Here is a 26,575-nt window from a genome sequence, read left to right as displayed (position 1 = left end):
ACCAAAACCGAAGCTGTTTGGCAAAGATAGAAAAAAAGGATTCCCTGTCGCTGTAATAAATTACTTTATTAAGTAACACCTCTTAATACTAAATCGGAGAATTTGAAAGTAATTCAGAAAGGTTCCCCATAGTGTTTGAAAATTTAAATTCAAATTGGATATTGAACATTGAATCTTGTCTAAACTTAAACATGACATAACGTCACATAACCATTGAGCGTGGGTGACGGGTAACGCCCTTCCATTTGAGCAACACGGTCTGCCTGGCCATAAGAGAAGTAAAAGCTTAATACAGCAAATCAAATGCAGTTAAAGTTATGGACACTAGGCTTTTGACGCAGATTTTCCATTCCAAACTCCATCATCCAGGAAGACTGAGGAATGCATTCAAGGTCTTTACAAAATGTATTTTTTCAGATTCGAGAAGGTGGTTTTTGGGACTTTCCAAGAAGTAATGACGATGAGTTTATTGTCCTACACATTGTACAGTGTACATATGCACTACATATCTTACTTGCTGCTGCTGAATGGGTACTTTGTAAAGAAAATCAACCACAACACAACGATATACACAATATTTAATTGATTTAAAAGAAATAAATACACAAAATTGATAGCTAAAAATATTCACAGTTATCCTAATGCAAAGAAAAAGTGACTTATCTATCGTGCAATCTTGATGAAGGCTTTTGGGCTGAAATGTCAGCGATGCTTTTTCTCCCACAGATGCTGCTTGAACCACTGAGTTCCTGCAGCAGATTGAGTTTTACTCTGGATTCTGGAATCTGCACTGTCTCCTTGTCCCCATTAGAATCTTTTAGTTCTCTTTCAGGGTAGGTAAAAGGTTAAAGATTAGTAATTGCTGCATTGCATCAGATCTGTTTTTTTACCCCATGAATTCTTTTCCAGGATCTTGATTTGATCTTGTCTTATCCGATGTTGAATTGAATTGTTAATTGTCATTTGTAAATAAAAGCTTTGTTCAGCATGTTATTCAAGGCAAGTCAACAGTACAAGAAGTGGTGCAAACATTTTAAAAAAGGTGCAGGTGAAAGTGTGACAATGAGAGAAAAATATAACGTTAAAGAATGAAACTACAGTTCAACAGTGCAAGGCTTCATCTTTTCTGAATGGAACGTATGTTCTAGACTCTGATAACAACAGGAAAGAGTCCATCCTTGAATCTGAAGGTATGTATTTTTCAAACTTAAATATATTTAAGATACAGGCTTTTGCATAGTTGAGGAATTAAAGGTTATGGAGAACAGGCGGGTAGGTGGAGCTGAGTCTATGATCAGTCGTGAATGACGGAGCAAACTCGATGGGCCAGATGGTTGACTCTTGCTTCTATTACTTGCATTCTTCTGCCTGATGAAGGGGTGGGGTGGGTGGGGGGGGGGGGGGGTGAGAGGAGGGAAGAAGAGTGTGACTAGGGTTGCTGGTACTCTCTTCCTGCTCTACCCACAGCCACCCCATGAATGTCACAACTTGCTTCTTTAATTTTAGACATACAGCCTGATAACAGGCCCTTTCAGGCCCTGTGCTGCCCAATAACATTCAATTGACCTACCACCCCGATACTTTTGGTAGAGTGGGAGGAAACTGGAGTGCACAGAGGAAACCTATGCAGACACAGGGAGAATGTATAAACTCCTTACAGACAGCACCAGATTTGAACCCCAGTCACTGGCACTGTAACAGTGTTGCGCTAACCACTACGCTAACTGTGTCACCCCTTCGCTAGCTATGCTGGCCCTCCACTAACTGTGCCACCCTTTCTAACCATGCCACCCCTACACTAACTGTACCACATCTGTGCTAACCGCTTCTACAAGCATTGAATTGTTGAAGTCAACAAACCTCTGCAATTGTCTGGTTGTCTGGATTAGTCTGGTAGCCATGATTTCATGCTGGTCATTGTCATCTGGAAGTCACAGTGGACAGTGCTGCTTCCTCAAAGCTCCACCGATACTGACCTTGGGTGCTGCCCGTGCGGAGTTTGCACATTCCCCTCTGGGGTTCTTCAGTTTCCTCCCACATCCCAAAGGCGAGGAGGTTGCCTAACTGGTTGCTGTAAGCTACTCCTAGTATAGATAGGTGGTAGGAGATTCAGCAGAGAGTAAAGTAATTGTGGGATTGATGGGAGATTCGAAGGCCAGTGATGTCTCAATGGGCCAAAAGGCCTCCTTCTCTACTGTCAAGGAAATATGAAAAATAAGAAATAACTGTCCCATTACACATCCCAGCATAGATTCCACATTCCTCAGGATTGGACCTATTAAGTTTTCTTGGATTCCATCTCTGCACCATTGGTGGCCAAAATCAAGATGTCCCTCCCTTAAATTTGAACGCCTAACTGATCTTACCTCCCTACTCTCTCCCAATGTGGTAAGGTCATTTGTTCCTGGTGATTGCTCCTGTTTGCATGCATTAATCTCTGCCATACAATGCATCTCTTCTGATTCTCCAAGTCTTCTCAGCCTAGTTGTTCCCTGCTCCCCCCCAGGAGCCTCAGTAGTCCTCATTCCACTCCCCAGATCCTGACGGACTGCAACTGGGCACATAGCTAACAGGGGAGCTCAGGGTGTCTCCAATTGAGTTTGGATACTGCACTAATTGACAAACGAGATCAACACACATTCATAGACTGATGACACAGAATCTGATGAGCCCATGGGAATGGATCCATGGAACTAATTGGATTGAGGGAGGTCATATGACTTTAAAATGCATAAGTCGGACATTCATGCTAATCCCATCCATCATCTGAGGTCTGACATTCAATTAGTGCCTTGGAATCTTCTCATTAATTGCTCTAAATTTGTTTTGATCATTGGAGTGTGTGGAGAGGAAGCAGGAAGTGACCTGATCAGGAGGGAATCTCTAAGATTTATGGGGGTTCATTTGGGAGATACAAATGCTTTTTGCTCATGGCAATGTCAATTACCTGCCCTTGGGGTGATCTGGGGTACAGTTATCCCAGAACAAATAAAACCTCTTCCCTCTCCATTCAAGGCAATACCTTTCCCCCATCTTAGATTTTTTTTCAGCTAATCTCCTATCCATATCCCCCTATGACCTCTAACCTGTTGACCTGTACTTCTCCCCCTGCCCCTTCCTTCCTCTTCTCCTTTTGATTTAGGCACAAGCCTGCATTTTGCTCATTTCTTGTCGTAGGTCTCAGGCCCAAAATATCGATCATCCTTTACTAGATGCTGCGTGACCTGCTGAGTTTTTCCAGCATTTTTGTGCAATGCAAAAAAAAAGGGGTTTGCAATTGAGTCCTTTTTTAGTTTTGGAGCAGTCCCTGATTAGTGTAACAAAGGGAGGATCAAGTGCTGTTGGAAAGAAACTGGTCTTGAACCTAGAAGTGCTGGTCTTCAGGCTTCTGTACCTTCTCTGTCTGAAGGTAACAGTGAGAAGAGGTTGTAGTGGGGGTCCTTTATGATGTTGGCTGCCTTCTTGAGGCAGTGTCTCACTTAGATGCATTCAATGGATGGCAAGTCAGAGCCTGTGAGAGACCTAGTTATGTTTGATACTTCTGCAGCCTTAGGTATTATTGGGCACTCAAATTAACAAACCTGTAGAGGTTTGATAGAATGTTTGACAACATGCATTCTTCATGTTCCCATTGATGTACTGGCTCCAGGAATTGGTATTCGGAAACATGTCCACCCTATATATGCCTCTCATAATCTCATAGACCTCTAATAAGTTGCCTCTCATCCTCCATTGCTCCAAAGAGGGAAAAACCTTAGCTCCCTTATCTCCTTAAAGACATGGTTCAGGAACAGTTACCTCCCCTCCACCATCAGATTCCAAATAACAAACTTGATCAAAGACTCATTTAAGGACTTACCCTTTATTTATTATTGAATATTTATTGTCAATTTGTTTTGTTTAAACATTTCTCTCTTTTGTACACATCTTTTCTTGAGTATAGTTTATTTGCACCACTGTTAAGTAGAAATTCTGCCTGGCCCGCAGAAAAAAGAATCTCAGGGTTGTATCTGATGTCACGTTTGTACTCTGACAATAAATCTGAACTTTGAAGATATTCTCCAATCCAGGCAGTATCCTTGGGTATCGACAGCATCTGCAGTGTTTGCATTTCACTGTGATTGAATAACTTGGACCACAGTACTGGGAAGGTTGGCCTGAGAGAGAGAGAGAGAAAGAGAGAGAGAGAGAGAGAGAGAGAGAGAGAGAGAGAAGACATTAATCTTGGATCACATTCTCCCAGTGACCTGAAGAATTTTGCAGAGAATGGATTTGTGGTATCCTGTGGCTGAGAACCATGACAAGAGAGATACAGGTCATAAACAGGCCCTTCAGCCCAAAGAATCCACTCTAACCATTAAGCAGCCACATTAGTATTCAGTCTATCCTAACTCAATTTTTATTTTCCCAGATTCCTATCGATTGATTCTACCACTCACCCAGACACTGTGGAAAAACCCACGAGGTCACAAGGGGCAATGCTCAAACATGCTGGAGAAACTCAGAAGGACACACAGCATCCATCAAAAGCAAAGGAAAACCGAGGTTTCAGGCCTGGGCCTTTCATCAAGTATAAGAAGAAGGAGACCCCTAAATAAAAAGGTGGAGGGGAGTGGGGAGGAGGAGGGGAGGGAGGAATGAGTGAGGGGAGAAACACAGGCTAACAGATGAGGTAATCAGTGGATATAATTGGAAGGGTAGAAGAGAAAAAAAAACTGAGATGTGCTAAGGGAAGAGGACAGGGGGAAAAGAAGGGTTGCTCTGATAGGAGAAAGAAGGGAAGGGGTGAGAAGGAAAGGAGACAGAGGGAAGAGATGTTAATGAAAAACAAAGAAGTTGATGATGATGGTGTCTGGTTGGAGAGTTCCCAGACACAATCGGTGTTGTTCCTCTAAGTTGTGGGTAGCCTCGGTTTGGCAGTACATGAGGCCAAGGACAGACATGACAGTGTGGGAATGGTGTGTGGAATTGAAGTGTTTGGCCTCTGGGAAGTCCTTGCTGTGGCAGCAGACAGAGCAAAGGTATTCAATGAAACGATCCCGCACTCTGCGTCCAGTCTGCCTGACGTAGAGGAGACGGCCTTGGGAATACTGGATGCTGTAAATAACCCTGATAGATTCACAAGTGAAGTGTCACAAGGAGAACTTTCAAACTCCAGTCTGATAGTATCCAAGGTCAGGATCGAACCTGAATCTCCTGTAATTTTTTCCCAGAATGACTGACAGACCTACAACTCTCCCAGCTGGGCGAAGCTTCCAGGCCTGCGGGGGAAGAGGTTTCTGAGCAGCTTTTAAAATGAATCAATAAAATGCAGAAGAAGAGGGAGCTTCTCAGGCAATCAGATGCACTGCCACTGCCCCTCCCTCAGTTCCCGCACCCCACCCCCCCCCCCCCACCACTTGTCCCCTGTGGTGCCAGAATCTCTCTAATTCTCTGAAACAATATACAAGTGGGATTTAATTAGGGGCCAGGTGCCATGGAGTCTGAACACACTCAGCCAGAGTCACAGACCGTGTGTCAGAAAATGCAAATTTAAAACTGGTGATATTTTAAAAGAGAAGTTGTCTCCTCAGGGATTTCAAATTGGGTTGCTGCTGTCAGTTTGATTCTTGACTGAGTGAAGCCTCCGTCCTTCCTCAGATAGCTCTACTTGAGGAGGCCAATGCTCTTCTCGCCTCTCTTTCTGGTTCCCAAGTCCCAAACTCACCCCTTATGCACTGCACCCTCTGCTGCTTGATGTTGAGCCCTTTCATCAACTGGGGGGATGGGGAAGGGTTGGTCATTTGCTTAGGAGCTTTCACGGGAGGAGAAGTCAATGCGTTGACCACAATCCAGCTGGAGGATCTGTTCAACTTTCCATTTTGTGCTTATGTAACTTAGAAATGGAAAGTCAGTGGCCATTTACCCTTTTGAGGCTGCTCCACCATTCAATTTGGCCTCAGTACCCCTTTCCTGCTCTCTCACCTTGAACCAATGAGTCCATGTCAAACTCTCTTCTATGACTAAACAATCGGCCTGAACAGTTTGCTGTGGCAGGGAGTTCCACAAGTTCACAACACTCTAAGTGAAGAAGTTTTTCCTCATTTTGGTACCAAATGGCTTTCTCCTTATCCTTAGATGGGGACCCCTTTTTCTGGACTTCCTTCAACATCTAGAACATTTTTCCTGCATCTTACATGTCCAGTCCTGTCACAATCTTGTGTCTCAATGAGATTCCATCTTGATCTTCTAAATTCTATTGAGCAACACAATTCCCAAGAGCTGCAGTAAATACACAAAATTGCAGGAGACAATAAGGTCCCACAGTGTCCATGTTCTGAATGAGAGGGAGGGTCCGCTGGTATCTGTGCATGGAGGCGAGGGTGGTCTATAAAATTCAGCAAGAGAAGCAAAGAGCAACAATCAGTGCCGAGCAGGTACTAATGATCCTCGTGGGGCCAAACCCACGTGGCAAAAGTTATTGGCAGAGGAAAGTAGCCAGGAAGGACGTGTGGCTATGGAAGTCAGTCTGGGTGAGAACATGGTCATAGGATTTGAGAGCAGCAAGGAGTGCAGATGGGGAGCAGTGAGAGAGACTCTCACTCCACTTGAGTTTGCCGATGGAATGTTAACAAAAGCTATCCATCGGATGGGAAAATCAGATTTGAAAAGCACAAGAACTGCAGATGCCAGAACCTGGGCCAGGCAGCATCCGTGGAGAGAGAGGGTCTGTCAATGTTTTGGGTTGGGACCCTTCATTGTGAGATCTAAAGCTTACCGAGAATGATGGGATTGTTACCAAAGCTGGTGACTTATGTCCATGCTTGATATACACATTTCAAAAGTTCATTTATTCTCATGTAGACAAAAACATTTTTCTGATGTTTGCCCTGAGAAAACACACAAAGAGGTACCCTATAGAAACACCACTATTGAGACAAGAAAAAGAGACACCCTTCAGAGATATTCAGTGTCTGTCTGTTGATCCTACCACCTCCTGAGCTCCCGTAACCTCCAAAGCCACAGTGGTGAACATGTTTGAGTCTCCCATATTACATCTCCTTGATCCCTGGTTCTACACCTTGGATACATTAGGAAGCAGTCCTCACCAATGGCCTGGTGTGAAGACTTCAGCTGCTGAACTCAGGATGTGTGGGTCTGAGCTTATAGGGAGGAGTTGAGCAGGCCAGGGCTTTAATCTTTGGAGTGCAGGAGGATGAAAGAAAAGATCATGTGAACACACAAAGTGTCAACATCTCTGAGGATCTGTCTTGGAGCCTCCATGTCAATGCAATCATGAAGAAGGGTGACCAGCTTGTGCAGATTTGAGGAGATTTGGTGTGTCACCGAAGACTCTTGAAAACTTATTCAGGTGTACTGTGGAGAGCATTTTAATTGGTTGCATCACTGTCTGATATGGAAGTGCTAGTGCTCAGGACAGAAAAAAGCTCCAGAGGGTTGTTAACTCAGCCTGCAGTATCATGGGCAAGACTCTTCACTCCATCGAGGACATCTGCATGAGGCGGTGTCTAAAGAAAGCAGCCTCTATACTCAAGGACTCTCACTACCCAGGCCATGTCCTCTTCACTCTGCTACAATTGAGAAGGGGGTACAGAAGCATGAAGATGAACACCCAGCAGTACAAGGACAGCTTCTTCCCTTCTGCTTCAGATTCCTGAATAATCAATAAACCAAAGGCATCACCTTACTTTGATCTTTTCTTGCACTTTTTTATGTTGCAGGAGATTTATATAAATATTTGCACCGTGATGCTGTCGCAAAGCAGCCAATTTTGTGACATATCCATGCCAATAAATTCTGAATCTACTGATTCTGGTTAAAAAAAACTGACTTCTGACATCTCACCTAAATCTTCCACCACTCACCTTAAACACGTGTCCTCTAGTTTCTGCCATTGCTGCCCTGGGAACAAGGTGTTGGCTGTCCACCCTATTTATGCTCCTCATAATCTTGGATATTGCTATTCATAATCTCTATTCAGTTTCCTCTCATCTTTCGTTGTCATGTCAAAGTATTAATCAGAAGAAGCTGCAGAAGGTGGTGAATGCAGCTCAGAACATCATGCAAACATCCATCCCCTCCATGGACTTCATCTACATCTCCCGCTGCCTAAGAAAGGCAGCCAGCATACTGAAGGACCCATCACATCCTGGACACACTCTCTTTTCCCTCCTCCCATCAGGGAGAAGGCTCAAGGGTGTGAAATTGTGTACTAACAGTTTCTTCCCTCCCAGCCATCAGGCTCCTGAATGAACCCCACAATGGTGCTTTCATGCTGCCCAGCTAATTGATAATTTCTTCACTTTAATAGCTCAACGCGACCTGGGTTCGAATCCGTCTGTAAGAAGTTTGTACATTTTCCCCATAACTACATGGGTTTCCTCTGAGTGCTCCGGTTTCCTTCCACCCTTGAAAGACGTCTGGAGCTAGTGGGTTAATTGGTGACATGGGTGTATTTGGCTATCGTAGGCTTGTGGGCCAGAAGGGCCTGTTACCGTGCTGTATCTCTAAACTAAAATGAAATGAAATTGTAGTCTGTAAATCATGCTCTTGACTTAACTGTATGAATGTTAAAGAGAACCTTTTAGACTGCTTGCAGAAAATAGCTTTCTCAATGTACTGGGTAGATTGCGACATAAACTTAAACATAAGGAGAAGGCCATTCAGCCCATCATGACTATGCTGGCAGTAGGATCATCGCCATCAATACCATCCTCTCGTGTTTTCCGAATAACCTTTCTAATTCTCCTTCCACCCACTGATTTGTGCCAGTTAACCTTCCCACCTCCACATCTTTGGGCTGTGGGGGAAGCCTATGCAGGGTGAAAACTCAACAATGGTAGCACCTGAGGTCGTGTTTCCGGAGCTGTGAAGCAGCAGCACTAACTGTATCCACCAAGATAGAGGGTAGACTGGGGTCAGAGCAGATGTTGATAAACAGAATAGAAAATTAGGAAGAGAAATTAGCTTCAGAAATTCTGTCACAGCCTGCTAAGGTGCAGTGTTCTGCCTGGTTAACGCTGGTATAAGCCACAAAAGTCACTTCCTCCTTGTTCCAATAACACAAAAGCCCAATTTGTTCACACACCACCCCTGTACACACTGGCCCATGCCACCAATAAGGTAATTGACACATTGAGTTTAAAATTCTCATCCCTGCTTTTAAACGCTTCCACAATCTCATCATTTCCTGTTTATGGAAACTTTTCCAGCCCAAACTAATCTATTCCATCTGTACCTCCCACTGAGCAGCTGAAATACCTATCACATCCCAGTCACTCTCTCTCCTTCCCCATCCTGAAGGAGCATGAGCTGCTGAATATAGAAGCAGGGAGGTCTGAGTGCAGTTAGGTGGCACCTGGGTGAATCCACACCTTGAGTAATGGGAGCAGTTTTGGCCTAATCTGAGGAAGGATGTTCTGGCTACTGAGGGGGGCAATGATGGTTCACCAGACTGATCCCTGGGATGGCAGGACAGACCGATGAAGAGGGTTACTCTCACTGGAATTTAGAAGAATGAAAAGTGATTTCATTGAGATGTATAAAATTCTGACAGGACTAGACAGGTAACGCAGGAGAATGTTCTGGATGTGTGGAAGTTCGGAAGAATGGGTCACAGTCTAAAGAGAAGGGGGAAGACATTTAGGACTGAGATGAAGAGAAACTTCTTCAGTCAGAGAGTTGTGGAGCTCCCCACCACAGGAAGTTGTTGACATATTCAAACATGAGTTGGACGTGACCCTTATGATTAAAGAAGTCAAAGGGTATGGAGAGAGAAAGCAGGAATAGGATACTGAGGTCACATGGTCAGCCATGATCGTATTGAATGGTAGAGAAGGCTCGAGGTGCAGAATGGCCTTCTCCTGGTCTTATTTTCTAGTTCTGTGATTCTGTGAGCACAATCTCTGGATTTATAAGGAGAGTGTTCTTGCCTGCTTTGATCAGACTCAAGAATGAACCTCACACTGACAAAATATAATGCTCTTGCAGTTTTTATAGCTCTGTTCTTCCCTTTTCCTTGCCCTGGTTTGTAGATTTCTCTGTACCCTACAGTTTCCCATTGTGATACTACTGTTTTATATGTATTTGTCTATTTGCTGTTATTGCATGACCTGCTGTATGTGGACTTGAGCAATCTGGTGGAGGGACTCATTGGGTCAGACAGCATTCGTGGGTAGAAATGGTCAGTCACCGTTTCAGGTTGATATCCTTTAATGAGAGATTTTGTACCAGTTAACGACTAGATAGCTCACAAAATGAAGTTTCTTGCTGTATTTTGGTACATGTGACAATAAAACAGTTCAACTTGCAACCTTCCAGTTCTTTGGTCTCGTGATTCCTTCAATATAATCTTCAGGTTCAGATTGAGGGACTGAGGAGGGAGACTCAGACACCTGGAACTCGTGTTCATCACTGGACCGGACAGGAGGTTATGTGGCTATGGAGGGAGCACAGGAGGGAGTGGCCTTAGAGGAGGTGGCAAGATCCGCAGACACTCAATCTCTCTGAAAGGACTCTCTTTTTCTTCTCTTTCTTTTCTTGATAGGGGTGTCAGACCAGTGGTGCCTCCTTGTGTGTCTTTACACAAACAAATGTCTGTAATGTACATGACAATTAAGGAACCTTGAAAGCCTTAATCATTCTACCATGGCCATCCATGCCCTCCTAACTTCTGGAATTTCCTCCTTCTGCAACACATTGCATTACTTGAAAAAAACACACAAATGCTGGAGAAACTCAGCAGGTCAAACAGTGCCTTTATGTAGCAAAGGTGAAGATACATCCCCAACATCCCCAATATTTCGGGCTTAAGCCCTTGATGAAGCCTGAAACATTGGTGATGTATGTTTACCTCTGCTACATAAAGGCACTGTTTGACCTGCTGTGTTTCTCCAGCATTTGTGAGTTTTTTTCACTTGACAACAGAATCCTATGTTTTACCACATTGCATTACTTCTTCAGAGAAGGCTGACACATTGTTTTAAGATTTCTTTATTGTCAGGTAATAAAAACAATGCAATATTACCCGGAATTTGCTTTTGTCTGCCATCGGCATAAATTGCCTGAAGTGCCTCTTAAAGTTAGAGAAAGAGAAGCCAAGAGAGTCCCCTCAGAGACCATGAGTGCCTGTGGATTTGCCTCCATCACTGCCGCAGGCCCCTGCAGCCACATTGGGTCCAGTCCAAACCATCAGCAGCCTGAGCTCCAGATCTGAACCTCTAACACAATCAGGAAACCTTTATCGCCCATGACACCCTCTCATATCCTGTTTCCAATACCTGGTGCCCTTCAGTCAGTCTTGAGCCAGTCCTGTTTGAAGTTCCTCCAGGAGCTGGTGACACCAATACAAAGTTCTGGAGCTCCATGTCAAAGCTTGGATCTACCTCGTCCTACTGAAGGATGGAAGAATGTGAGACCGAGATTGTAAATCTGTGGACATTGAGATTAGATTTATTTATTATTATCCTGAGTAGCTGTTCAAAGGCTGGGAAAGAGTTGACATACTCCAGTGCTTTAAGAAAGGATTTACCAGCTTTGGAGGCAGTGCAGAGGAGGTTCATTAGGTTGAATCTGGAGATGAAGGGGTTAGACTATGAGGAGAAAACTGAGTTGCCTGGGACTGTACTCATTGGAATTCAGAAGTATGAGAGGGGATCTTATGGAAACGTTTAAATTATGAAAGGGATAGATAAGATAGAGGCAGAAAAGATGTTTTCACTGGTAGGTGAGAGTAGAATTGGGGGATTAATCTTCAAGATTTGGGCGAGTAGATTTAGGATGGAGATGAGGAAGAACTGAATGGTGAATCCATGGAATTTTTGTCCAAGGAAGCAGAAGAGGACACCTTATCACTTAAGATGCAGATAGATTGTTGCATAATAAGAGAATTAATGGTCATGGGGAAGCAGCAGGTACTGTATACACTCGTGTTATAGTCGATCCTGTGTAATAGTTGACACCCCTCCCCCATTTTTGGCCCCAAAATTGCTTATTTTCCAGATATCACGTAATAATTTGGCACAAAAATGTAAAAATGGGTCAATGTGCAGAAGGGTCACAACCTCTCTTTGCAGCTCAGCTTGTAAACAGCACTTATGGTTTCAAAACTTTTCTTCCATTTTGTTTCAAAATGCTCCCCCCAAAAAAACAACAAATATACAGCAACATTTAAACCAAAAGTTGTTAAAATTGCTGAGAAGACAAATAAGTGTGTAACAGCGAGAGCAAGGTATGTATTGGAGAAAACTGGTGGAAGATCAAACAAACTTCAGACAAGGCTGAAAAGAAAGTGTGCTGACTGAGGTAAACCTAGCAAGTAGCCACAATTGGGGAAATAAAAGGTTGCTAAGTGGGTGATTGAAAATTGGCCAGATGGGAAAATGTGTTGCTCGTGGTGTCATTCGAATCCATGCATGAAAGGAAGGAGAGAATTTCAAATTTCACAGCAAATGCTGGATGGTATGAGGTTTATGAGGAGGTATAACTTCGCACTTTGGCAGAGAACTAAGATTTCACTGATGATCTGGATGATAAAAATATTACAATTTCACTAGTTTGTAATCAGACATCAGAAGAAGGAAGGAAGGAAGGAAGGGTACAAGTTATCATGCATTGGGAACATGAATGAAACACCAATTAGACTTGTTATGCCAGAGAATCGAACAGTGAACCAAAAAGGTAAAAAAAGTATTGGTGAAAGCCAGTGGTCATGAGAAAAGTAGGCTGACTTTAGTTCTTTCTTGTATGGTCAATTGTGCTAAATTAAAGCTGATGGCTGCTTTTAAGAGAAAAACTCAGCCAAAGGAGAAATTGCCAAAAGGAATTATTGTCCATGTACATCCACAGGTCTGGATATATGAAGGATGGATGTAGAAAATGGATAAAGGAAGTTCGGAAGTTGCGACCTGGTGGCCTATCCAAGAAAAAGAGTTGCTCATCTGGGATCAGTTTAGGGCACATCTAGTGAAGAATGTTGTTGATGATCTCCGATTACAAAACACTCACATGGCTGTAATTCCCAGTGGACTTGCAAGTGTTTTGCAACCAAAGGACGTTAACATCAATAAAGCCATTTAAGAACCTGATGAGAATAAGGTGGAGTAACTGGACGTGTGAAAGAGAAAAACATACCCAAAAGGAGACAGTATGTGGGATCTATGAATAGATCATTGATTCATGGAAGGAAATGAAAAGATATATTATTGTCAAACATTCAGGAAATGTGGAATTTCAAATGCATTGAATTGTACAGAAGATGATTATCCATGGGATGATGAAGAAGAGGCAGATGTACTACCTCAGACTATAAACAGCACAGACTATAAAAAGACGATGGAGGATCTATACAATGATATAATTAATCCTGATGATTACGACGCTTTATTCAGTGCTGAAGACGTTAAATGAACTTTTGTATTTGAAAGCTTTATTACAATAAATGTTTAATTCACTATTTTGCAAGCAAACCGTGAATAAAAACTTAATATTTTTATTAATTATTTTTATTTCTATTGTCGATATTTATTCATTTATTTATTTTGAATAGTTTATTTTTGTTTTTTCCATAAATATACATACCAAAATGTTCCATTTTCAAGATATATAGGCACAAAAAATATATATATAACTTTTTCTAACAAAGCAGAACACGACAATCTATTCTCCCTACCCCCCCCAACCCCCCCCCCACCAACTTCAAAGTATAAATCCATGCACTTCAGGGCTTACAGTTGGGTTTAAAAAAAATGAAGTCTTCATTGGGGAGGTCATATATTTTTATAATAGTGGCAGGTTTTATTTTATATTTGGGCCCCTATATAATCCAAATATGGTTGCCATATTTTTATAAATACATCATATTTTTTCTTTAGGTATACAATTGTTCATCTCTGTCTTCAATTGTATTATCTGTAGAGGGGAGTCAGATTTCCAAGTAATCGCAATACATTTCTTAGCCACAGCCAAAGGTATTTTAACAAATGAAATTTAATTAATTTATTACTTAGTTCAATAAACTTACCCAAATGATAAAGCTCCGGGTCATCCGTGAAGGCCACCCCTGTTATCCTTGTTAGTAATTTTTAAAATTAAAAAAAAATTTTCACACTATGAACCATATTGACCAAAATACACAAAAAAATTTTCCTCTTGAATATACACAGTCATTTTCTCCCCTTTACCCCCCTTCCCTTTCCTCCCTCCTTCCCACCCCTCTCCTCACCCACTCAACGTTCAACATATACGATACATTAAACCCATTAAACAATGTCATCACACAATGAAAATAAACAAGAAAATTGTGTCATCTACTTTTACACACTGGGTCAGTTCATTTCGTCTTCCTCTCATTCTGTCATTTTAGGTGGTGGAGATCCGCGGTAGGACTTTTCTGTTGTGTTCCATGTACGGTTCCCAAATTTGTTTGAATACTGTGATGTTATTTGTTAAATTATATGTTATTTTTTCTAATGAAATACATTTATTCATTTCTATGTACCATTGCTGTATTCTCAGGCTATCTTCTGATTTCCAGGTTGACATTATACATTTTTTTTGCTACAGCTAAGGCTATCATAATAAATCTTTTTTGTGCTTCATCCAAATCGAGGCCAAGTTCTTTACTTCTTATATTACTTAGAAGAAAGATTTCTGGATTTTTTGGTATGTTATTTTTTGTGATTTTATTTAATACCTGATTTAGATCTTCTCAAAACTTTTCCACTTTCTCACATGCCCAAATTGCATGTACTGTTGTTCCCGTTTCCTTCTTTAGGTATACAATTGTTCATCTCTGACTTCAATTGTATTATCTGTAGAGGGGAGTCAGATTTCCAAGTTTTCTAAGAAAACATCTATCTGATACTGTTGGGTCCCACTTATTTAACTTTTGGGGCTTGGTGTATAGCCTGTGTAACCAATTATATTGTATCATGCATAACCTCATATTTATTGTATTTCTCATAGTTCCGGAGCATAACTTTTCCCATCTTTCATTCTTTATCTTTATGTTTAGATCTTGTTCCCACTTTTTTCCTCGTTTTCTTCCTCTTGCAGTTTGATGTACGTTTGTTATAAATCTTTTAATTATCATTGTGTCTGTAATCACATATTCAAAACTGTTTCCTTCTGGTAACCTCAGCCTGCTTCCCAATTTGTCCTTCAAGTATGTTTTCAGTTGGTGGTATGCAAACATTGTACCGTGCGTTATACCATATTTGTACTTCATTTGTTCAAAAGATAATAGTTTATTTCCCGAAAAACAATTTTCTATTCTTTTAATCCCTTTTCTCTCCCATTCTCTAAAGGAAAGGTTATCTATTCTGAAAGGGATTAGTTGATTTTGCATCAATATTAATTTTGGTAGTTGATAATTTGTTTTTTTCCTTTCTACGTGAATCTTCTTCCAAATGTTGAGCAGATAGTGCAGTACTGGTGAATTCCCATGTTGCACCAGCTCTTCATCCCACTTATGTTCAGGTACCTTCTCCTCTATTTTATCTAGCTCTAATCTGGTCCAATCTGGTTTTTCCCTTGTTTGATAAAAATCTGATAGGTATCTTAATTGTGCTGCTCTATAATAATTATTAAAGTTTGGTAGCTGTAAGCCCCCTTGTTTGTACCATTCTGTTAATTTATCTAGCGCTGTCCTCAGTTTCCCACCTTTCCATAAGAATTTCCTTATTATTTTCTTTAGCTCCTTGAAGAATTTCTCTGTTAAGGGAATTGGTAATGATTGAAATAGGTATTGTATCCTTGGAAAGATATTCATTTTAATGCAATTTACCCTTCCTATCAGTGTTAGTGGTAAATCTTTCCAATGTTCTCAGTCATCTTGTAATTTCTTCATTAATGGCTGATAATTTAATTTGCATAGATGGCCTAGATTATTATCTAGTTGAATACCTAGGTATCGGATTGCTTGTGTTTGCCATCTAAATGGTGATTTTTTTCTTAAACTTTGTGAAATCCGCATTATTCATTGGCATCGCTTCACTTTTATTTGCATTGATCTTGTACCCCAATTCTTCTCCATATTCCTTCAATTTCTTATATAATTCTTTTATTGATATTTCTGGTTCTGTTAAGTATACTATGACATCATCTGCGATAGACTGATTTTATATTGCTTCTCTTTTATTTTTATCCCTCATTTTATTTTCTGTTCTTGTCAGTTCTGCCAAAGGTTCTATAGCTAACGCGAACAGTGAGGGAGATAGTGGACATCCCTACCTAGTTGACCTGCTTAATTTAAATTGGTTTGATTTAAATCCATTTACTGTCACCTTTGCCAATGGTCCCTTATATAATGCTTTAATCCAATTAATATATTTCTCTGGTAGGTTGAACCTCTGTAGTATTTTGAATAAATAATTCCATTCTACTCTGTCAAAGGCTTTCTCTGCGTCTAAGGCAACCACCACTGTTGGAGTCTTGTTTCCTTGTACTGCATGGATTAAGTTAATGAACTTACAGATATTGTCCATTGTTAGTCTTTTCTTAATAAATCCAGTTTGATCTAGTTTTAATATTTTTGGTGCACAGTCGACCAATCTGTTTGCTAATAGTTTTGCTATTATCTTATAATCTGAGTTGAGTAGCGATATTGGTCTATACGATGCTGGTGTTGGTGGATCTTTCCCCGTCTTTGGTATTACTGTAATTATTGCTGTTTTGCATGAATCTGGCATGTTTTGTGTTTCTTCAATCTGGTTTATTACTTCCAGGAGAGGAGGAATTAATAAGTCTTTAAATGTTTTATAGAATTCTATTGGGAGTCCGTCCTCTCCCGGCGTTTTATTGTTCGGTATTTTTTAAAAATATATCCTGTATTTCCTCAATTTCAAATGATTTTATTAATTTGTTTTGCTCCTCTTCTTGCAATTTTGGTAGTTCAATTTTAGCTAGAAACTCATCTATTTTTCCTTCTTTCCCTTCGTTCTCAGTTTGATATAATTGCTCATCGAATTCCTTGAAGTTTTTATTGATCTCTGTTGGGTTATATGCAATTTGTTTGTCCTTTTACCTTGATGCCAATACCGTTCTTTTAGTTTGTTCTGTTTTAAGCTGCCAAGCTAATATTTTGTGCGTTTTTTCTCCTAGCCAATAATACTTCTGCTTTGTCTTCATTATGTTCTTCTCCACCTTGTACGTTTGTAGTGTTTTGTATTTTATTTTTTTGTCCGCCAATTCTCTTCTTTTTGTTGTAATTTCCCTTGTTGCTAATTCTTTTTCTATACTTGCTATTTCCCTTTTCAGCTGTTCTATTTCCTGATTGTAATCCTTTTTCATCATAGTTACACAATTTATTATCTGCCCTCCGATGAAAGCTTTCATTCCATCCCATAATATAAATTTATCTTTCACTGATTCCGTATTTATTTCAAAGTACATTTTAATTTGGTGCTCAATGAATTCTCTAAAATCCTGTCTTTTAAATAGCATGGAGTTTAATCTGCATCTATATGTCCTCCAGCTCTATTGCTAATAACAGGGGTGAATGATCAGATAACAATCTAGCTTTATATTCCATTTTCCTAACTCTCCCTTGGATATGGGCTGTCAACAGGAACAAGTCTATCCTTGAGTATATTTTATGTCTACCCAAATAATATGAGTATTCCTTCTCCTTTGGGTGTTGTCTCCTCCATATATCCAAAAATTGCATTTCCTGCATCGATTTAACTATAAATTTGGTTACTTTGTTCGTTCTGCTCGTCTTTTTTTCCAGTTTTAACTATCTTTAAGGTTAAAGTCCTCTCCTATCAGTATATTCCCCTGCGTATCTGCAATCTTCAAAAAGATATCTTGCATAAATTTTTGATCCTCTTCATTAGGAGCAAATTCCAAAATTCAGAATATATCTGACACTTTATCATTACATACCTCCCTGCTGGATCTATTATTTCCTCCTCTATTTTGATTGGTACATTTTTATTGATTAATATAGCTACTCCTCTGGCTTTTGAATTATATGATGCTGCCGTTACTTGCCCTACCCAGTTTCTCCTTAATTTCTTGTGTTCCACTTCAGTTAGATGTGTTTCCTGCACGAATGCTATATCAATTTTTTCTTTCTTCAGTAAATTTAACAGCCTCTTCCTTTTGATTTGGTTATGTATTCCATTAATATTTATAGTCATATAGTTCAACATGGCCATTTCATACTTTGTTTACCTCTCATTTCCGTTTCCTCATCACCACCTTTCCCCCATATCCATTTCTGTTTTTTTTTATATTTCTGAACAACACTTCTAAAACATAAAATATTTCCACTATTCCCACATTCAAAATTCCCTTAACCCCAAATGCTCCCCCCCCCCCCCGAGTTGCCCCTTGTCCCTTGCCAGGCAACCACAACTCCCCTCTCCATTTGGAATGTGAACCCGCTCGCAAGCGTCATCTGATTTCGCAGTGACTGTTATTCTCTCCCACCCAACCCCCTCCAGAAAAGACTTTTATCTTCACATATAACAAAGCTCACCCTCTTTATTCCCCCCTTACTTCTTTTCTTCCCTTTTCTTCCCCTCCTTAGTTCTTACTTATACTTTATAAGTAAGAAGTTGACATTATACATTATTTTTCTTCTTTATATGAAGTTTGTCATCATTCTTTGTTCTTGTTACATCTCTTCATCTCTCTTTCTGTTTTGCAGGCCTTCTGCAAATTCTCCTGCTTTCTCCGGATCCGAGAACAGTCTGCTTTGCTGCCCCGGGATAACTATTTTAAGCATCGCTGGATATCTTAACATAAATTTATAGCCTTTCTTCCATAGGATCGATATTGCTGCGTTAAACTCCTTCCTCATTTTCAGGAGCTCAAAACTTATGTCTGGGTAGAAAAATTTTTTTTTGACATCCTTGTTAGTATTTCAGTAATATCCTACCATAAAGGTCTCACCTTCACACACAGCCATGTAGCATGTACAAATGTTCCTATTTCTATTCCACATCAAAAACACATTTCTGATATTTCCCATTTTGATTTATGTAATTTCTGTGGTGTGAGGTATAATTGATGTTGAAAATTATATTGAACTAATCTTTTTCTTGCATTTATAATTGATGTCATGCTATCCAAACACCAATCAGACCAACATCTTTCCATTATTCCAACACCTAAATCCAATTCCCATCTCTCTCTCTCGATCTCCGTCAGCCTGGTTTTGCACTTTCATTTTGGAGAGTAATGTATGTTTTAGATATAAATTTTGGTGTGTTCCCCAGCCAAATCATTAATTCCATCTCACTAATTTCAGGTGGAGCCAAGTTTAGTCCCCATCTTTCTCTTAAGAATTATCTTTTTTTTAACATGTTAGGCTTCATTTATTTTATTTTAGAATTAGTTTGATCATCAGCTGAAGTGATAAACATTCATTAATTTAGCCCAATAGACATTTCCAATATGTACTCCTGCATCCAATTCCTAAAGAACAAATACATGTTGGGATTATCCAAAGTGCACAAAGGAAATCTTGATCAATAGCATTTTTTTATTCCTCAAACCATTTTATAAATTTTTCTATTGCTTTTTAAAATTTTTTTATTTTTCACACGATGACCCATATTAATCAAAATACACACAAACATTCCCCTCTTGAATATACACAGTGTCATTTTCTCCCTTTTTTTCCCCCTCTCTTCCCTCCCTCCTTCCCACCCCCCTCCAAACCCATTCAACGTTCAACATATACAATACAATAAACCCATTAAACAATGTCATCACACAATGAAAATAAACAAGAAAATTGTGTCAACGACTTTTACACACTGGGTCAGTTCATTTCATCTTCTCATTCTATCATTTTAGGGGGTGGAGGTCCGAGGCAAGCCCTCTCTGTTGTGTTCCATGTACGGTTCCCATATTTGTTCAAATAATGTGACTTTATTTTTTAAATTATGTTATTTTTTCCAATGGAATACATTTATTCATTTCCATGTACCATTGCTGTACTCTCAGGCTCTCTTCTGATTTCCAAGTTGACATTATACATTTTTTTGCAACAGCTAAGGCTATCATAATAAATCTTTTTTGCGCTTCATCCAGTTTGAGGCCTAATTCTTTACTTCTTATATTACTTAGAAGAAAGATCTCTGGATTTTTTGGTATGTTGCTTTTTGTAATTATATTTAATACCTGATTTAGATCTTCCCAAAACTTTTTCACTTTCTCACATGCCCAAATTGCATGTACTGTTGTTCCTGTTTCCTTCTTACAGCGAAAACATCTATCTGATAATGTTGATTTATTTAATTTTTGGGGCGTGATATATAGCCTGTGTAACCAATTATATTGCATCATGCATAACCTTATATTTATTGTGTTTCTCATAGTTCCAGAGCATAACTTTTCCCATATTTCATTTTTCATCTTTATGTTTAGATCTTTTTCCCACTTTTGTTTGGGTTTACAGCTTATTTCATAATTTTCTTTCTCTTGCAGCTTGATGTACATGTTTGTTATAAATCTTTTAATTATCATTGTGTCTGTAATCACATATTCAAAACTGCTTCCTTCTGATAACCTCAGCCTGCTTCACAATTTGTCCTTCAAGTAGGTTTTCAGTTGGTGGTATGCAAACATTGTACCGTGAGTTATACCATATCTATTCTTCATTTGTTCAAAAGATAATAATTTATTTCCCGAAAAACAATTTTCTATTCTTTTAATCCCTTTTCTCTCCCATTCTCTCAAGGAAAGGTTATCTATTGTGAAAGGGATTAGTTGATTTTGCGTCAATAATAATTTTGGTTGTTGGTAATTTGTTTTTTTCCTTTCTACATGAATCTTCTTCCAAATGTTGAGCAGATGGTGCAGTACTGGTGAACTTCTATATTGCACCAGTTTTTCGTCCCACTTATATAGTATATGTTCAGGTACCCTCTCCCCTATTTTATCTAGCTCTATCCTGGTCTAATCTGGTTTTTCCCTTGTTTGATAAAAATCTGATAGGTATCTTAATTGTGCTGCTCTATAATAATTTTTAAAGTTTGGTAGCTGCAAACCACCTTGTTTGTACCATTCTGTTAATTTATCTAGATCTATCCTCAGTTTTCCCCCCTTTCCATAAGAATTTCGTCATTATTTTCTTTAGTTCATTGAAGAATTTCTATGTTAAGGGATTTGGTAATGATTGAAATAGGTATTGTATAATATAACCATATAACCATATAACAAGATATTCATTTTAAGGCAATTTACCCTTCCTTTCAGTGTTAGTGGTAAATCTTTCCAATGTACTAAGTCTTCTTGTAATTTCTTCATTAATGGCTGATAATTTAATTTGTATAGATGGCCTAGATTATTATGTAATCTATTACCTAGATATCGGATTGCTTGTGTTTGCCATTTAAATGGTGACTCTTTTTTAAATTCTGTATAATCCACATTGGCATCACTTCACTTTTATTTGCATTTATCTTGTACCCCAATATTTCTCCATATTCCTTCAAATGTAATTCTTTCATTGATAATTCTGGTTCTGTTAAGTATACTATGATGTCATCTGCAAATAAACTGATTTTTATATTCCTTCTCTTTTAATTTGATACCTTTTATTTTATTTTCTGTTCTTATTAGTTCTGCCAATGGTTCTATTACTAAAGCGAACAGTGAGGGAGATAGTGGACATCCCTGCCTAGTTGACCTACTTAATTTAAATTAGTTCTTGGTTCGATATATATCCATTTACTGTCTTCTTTGCCTTTGGTCACTTATATAATGCTTTAATCCAATTAATATATTTATCTGGTAGGTTGAACCTCTGTAATACTTTGAATAAATAATTCCATTCTACCCTGTCAAAAGCTTTCTCTGCGTCAAAAGCAACAGCCACTGTTGGTGTCTTATTTCCTTGTACTGTGTGGACTAAGTTAATGAACTTATAGACATTGTCCGTTGTTTGTCTTTTCTTAATAAATCCAATTTGATCTAGTTTTACTATTTTTGGTACACAGTCAGCCAATCTGTTTGCTAATAGTTTTGCTATTATCTTATAATGTGAGTTAAGTAGAGATATTGGTCTATATGATGTTGGTATTGGTGGATGTTTCCCCGTCTTTGGTATTACTTTAATTATTGCTGTTTTACATGAATCTGGCAAGTTTTGTGTTTCTTCTATCTGGTTCATTACTTCCAGGAGAGGAGGAATTAATAAGTCTTTAAATGTTTTATAGAATTCTTTTGGGAGTCTGTCCTCTCCAGGCATTTTATTGTTCGCTAGCTTTTTTAATATATTCTGTATTTCCTCTATTTCAAATGCTTTTATCAATTTGTTTTACTCCTCTTCTTGCAATTTCGGTAGTTCAATTTTAGCTAAAAACTCATCTATTTTGTCTTCTTTCCCTTCGTCATCAATTTGGTATAATTGCTTGTAGAATTCCTTGAAGTTTTTATTGATCTTTGTTGGGTTATATGTAATTTGTTTGTCCTTTTTCCTTGATGCCAATACCGTTCTTTTAGTTTGTTCAGTTTTAAGCTGCCAAGCTAGTATTTTGTGCATTTTTTCTCCTAGCTCATAATACTTCTGCTTTATTTTCATTATGTTCTTCTCCACCTTATACATTTGTAATGTTTCATATTTTATTTTTTTGTCTGCCAATTCTCTTCTTTTTGTTGTATCTTCCCTTGTTGCTAGTTCTTTTTCTGTACTTACTATTTTCCTTTCCAGCTGTTCTATTTCCCGATTGTAGTCCTTTTTCATCTTAGTTACATAACTTATTATCTGCCCTCTAATGAAAGCTTTCATTGCATCCCATAATATAAATTTGTCTTTAACTGATTCCGTATTTATTTCAAAGTACAATTTGGCACTCAATAAATTCTCTAAATTCCTGTCTTTTAAGTAGCATGGAGTTTAATCTCCATCTATATATTCTTGGTGGGATGTCCTCCATTTCTATTGCTAATAACAGGGGTGAATGATCAGATAACAATCTAGCTTTATATTCCATTTTCCTAACTCTCCCTTGGATATGGGCTGTCAACAGGAACAGGTCAATCCTTGAGTATGTTTTATGTCTACTCGAATAATATGAGTATTCCTTCTCCTTTGTGTGTTGTCTCCTCCATATATCCAAAAGTTGCATTTCCTGCATTGATTTAACCATAAATTTGACTACTTTGTTCTTTTTGCTAGTCTTTTGTCCAGTTTTATCCATCTTTGAATCCAAGTTAAGGTTAAAGTCCCCTCCTTTCAATAGAGTCCCCTGCGGATCTACAATCTTCAAAAAAATATCTTGCATAAACTTTAGATCCTCTTCGTTAGGTGCATATATATTGACCAAATTCCAGAGTTCTGAATATATCTGACACTTTATCATTTATCATTTATCTATTATTTCCTCGTCTATTTTGATTGGTACATTTTTATTGATTAATATAGCTACACCTTTGGCTTTTGAATTATATGATGCTGCCGTTACGTGCCCTACCCAGTCTCTCCTTAATTTCTTGTGTTCCACTTCAGTTAGATGCATTTCCAGCACGAATGCTATATCTATTTTTCCTTTTTTTCAGTAAATTTAATAGCCTCTTCCTTTTGATTTGGTTATGAATTCTGTTAATATTTATTGTCATATAGTTCAACATATCTATCTCATACCCTGTTTACATCTCATTTCTGCTTCCTCACCTCTAACTTTCCCCTTTTCCCCATTTTCATTTCTCAGTTTTCCTTTTTTGTACTCAATGTCTGGCAGCACTTCTAAAACATAAAATACTTCAACCACTCCCATATCTAAAATCCCCTTAACCCCAAGTGTCCCCCCCCCCTCTCTCTGAGTCTCCCCTTGTCCCTTGCCGAGCAACCACAACTCCCCTCTCCATTCGGACTGTGAACCCGATTGGAAGTGTCAACTGATTTCGCAGTGACTGTTATTCTCTCCCACCCAACCCCCTCCAGAAAAGACTTTTAACTTCACATTACAACAAAGCTCCCCCTCTTTTCTTCTCTTTTTCTTTTTTTTACCCTCTCCTCTTTTTTCCCTCCCCCTTTCTCCCTTACTTCCCTTTTCTTCCCTCCTTTAGTTCTTATTTATACATTATACATTATTTTTACTTCTTTATATGTAGTTTGTCGTCATTCTTTGTTCTTGTTACATCGCTTCATCTCTCTTTCTGTCTTGCAGGCATTCTGCAAATTTGCGTGCTTTCTCCAGATCCGAGAACAGTCTGCTTTGCTTCCCCGGGATAACTATTTTAAGCACCACTTGATATCTTAACTTAAATTTATAGCCTTTTTTCCATAGGATCGATTTTGCTGTGTTAAACTCCTTCCTCTTCTTTAGGAGCTCAAAACTTATGTCTGTGTAGACCTTAAGTCTGTGTAGACTTTTTTTGACCTTTGTACTCCAGTGGTTTTTTTTGTCTTCTCTAATTTTATTAATTGCCTTCTCCAATATATTTTCTCTTGTTGTGTATCTCAGAAATTTTACTAAAACGGATCTTGGTTTTTGTTGTGACTGTGGTTTCAGGGCTAATGTTCTGTGTGCCCTTTCTATTTCCATTCCTTCTTGCATTTCTGGAATTCCCAGGACTTTTGGGATCTATTCTTTTATAAATTCTTTCATATCTTTGCCTTCTTCATCTTCCTTTAGGCCCACTATCTTTATATTGTTTATATTGTTTATATCCATCTTCTGAGATAACAACTCTTGTGTTTCTTTAACTTTTTTGTCACTTTCTGCCAATTATCTTTTTAAGTTGTTCACTTCCATTTCTACTGCCATTACATGTTCTTCCACATTTTCTAATCCTTTCCCTACATCTGTTATGGCCAGCTCTATTCTACTCACTTTTTCTTCTGTACTTTTCATTTTTCTTTTCATTTCACTAAATTCTAATGTCAACCATTCTTTTAATGCTTTCATTTGTTCTTGATATTTTTAAAAATCTATATACTGTCCTTCTATTTAACCTTCTATTCCTCTGTACAGAGCTTGGTGTTCTTCTTCTTCTGTGTCTGCTCTTGGGTTTGTGTCTTCTACTTCTCTTCCTTCTATCTGTGTCTCTTCTGACTTTCTTGTTGAGCTGCTTGCCTCAGTTTGTTGGGTTTTTTTTTCATGACTTCTTGATGTTGGTCCTCTTCTTCTGGGCTGGTTATATGTTGGGCCTCCTGCTTCTGTTTTTCTTTCTCATTCCTCCCTTTCCTGTTGCTTTCCTTCTCTTCCAGCTGGGAGCCCTGCTGTCGGGCATCTCTCAGCTGTTTGTGATATGTCGGTTCACTCCACAGCTGGTCCCCCCTCCTGTCGGTGTTCTCCTTGTCCTTGTTGTGCGCAGTTGTGCACCTCTGTTTGGCTTAGTGAGCCATTTTTGCAGTGCCACGGTCGGGAGGTCGCGACCCTGGGGGGGTGTCTTCACTAACCTCGGGGAGCAGGCTTCTCTTTCCACGGCGGGTCCCTGCTTTTTTGTGCAGGCAAGGCCTTCTCCTTTCTCTTCCAGTGTCTTTTCTTCTTTTTTTCCCCGTTGTTTTGTTGTTTTTTTCTTCTCAGGTGCCATTTTATTTATTTTCTCCACACCTTTATCTTTTATTTGTTGTGTTTTGTGTATCTGGGGCTTTGCTTTTCCTTCACTTTTTTTCTTCTTTTCTGGAGAGGGCTGGTATTCTCCTACTGGCCCTACTCCATCACATCCTTAAGAACGATCTTGAGGAGTCACGAGATGGAGTAGTGGCCGGTAGGAGAATACCAGCCCTCTCTAGAAAAGAAGAAATAAAGTGAATAAAATACAAAGTTCAAGAAATACAAAACATAACAAATAAAAGATAAAGTTGTGGAGAAAAGAAAGAAAATGGCACCCAAGAAGGAAAAAGTACAAACAACGGGAAAAAAAAGATGAAGAAAAGACCCCAGAAGAGAAAGGAGAAGGCCCTACCTGCATGAAGAAACAGGGAGCTGTCATGGAGAAGAGAGCCCGTTCTCCAAGGTTGGTGATGACCCCACAGCGTCACGACCCCCTGACAGCTGGACTGCAAAAATGGCTCTTTGAGCCAAACAAAAGTGCGCAGTGCGCTTACTAAGGAAAAGGAGATCACTGACAGAAGGGGGGCTCAGCTGAGGAGCGGGCAAACACAACGCGATCAGCTGAGGGATGCCCGACACCAGGGCTCTCAGCTGGAAGAAGAGGAAAGCTACAGGAAAGGGAGTGAAAGGAAAGAAGAGCAGCAGCAGGAGGCCCAACAGATGAATAGCCCAGAAGAAGAGGATCAACAGCAAGAAGCCAAGCAAGAAGAAGCCCAGCAAAGTGAGACAAGCAACTCATCAGGAAAGTCAGAAGAGACACAGATACAAGTAAGAGAAGAAGAAGACACAAACACAGGTGCACATACAGAAGAAGAGGAAGAAGACCAAGCTCTGCACAGAGGAATAGAAGGTAAAATAGATGGACAGAATATAGATTAAAAAATTTTTCAAAAACAAATGAGAGCATTAAAAGAATGGTTACATTAGAATTTAGTGAAATGAAAAGTACAGAAGAAAAAGTGAGTAGAATAGAACTGGTCATGACACAAATAGGGAAAAGATTAGAAAATGTGGAAGAACGAGAAATGGCTGCAGAAATGGAAGTGAATAACTTAAAA

At 39.2% G+C, this 26,575-nt stretch overlaps 2 long non-coding RNA genes across 2 annotated transcripts; one reads left to right on the top strand and one right to left on the bottom strand.

Moving 5' to 3' along the window:
• The first annotated feature begins 795 nt into the window (after window positions 1-795).
• On the top strand, window positions 796-13,417 carry LOC138763374 (uncharacterized). The gene is made up of 3 exons (XR_011357515.1): window positions 796-1,190; window positions 4,412-4,602; window positions 12,847-13,417. It is a non-coding gene; the product is annotated as an uncharacterized lncRNA (long non-coding RNA).
• LOC138763373 (uncharacterized) lies at window positions 3,847-6,183 on the bottom strand. The gene is made up of 2 exons (XR_011357514.1): window positions 5,906-6,183; window positions 3,847-4,157 (listed from the first exon to the last, which is right to left on the bottom strand). It is a non-coding gene; the product is annotated as an uncharacterized lncRNA (long non-coding RNA).
• Window positions 13,418-26,575: the final 13,158 nt, after the last annotated feature.

The sequence above is a fragment of the Narcine bancroftii genome, chromosome 5, assembly GCF_036971445.1.
Source record: "Narcine bancroftii isolate sNarBan1 chromosome 5, sNarBan1.hap1, whole genome shotgun sequence".
NCBI classification, from domain to species: domain Eukaryota; kingdom Metazoa; phylum Chordata; class Chondrichthyes; order Torpediniformes; family Narcinidae; genus Narcine; species Narcine bancroftii.
Note: the sequence above shows the minus strand (reverse complement) of the source record. Positions and strands in the feature narration are given on the sequence as shown.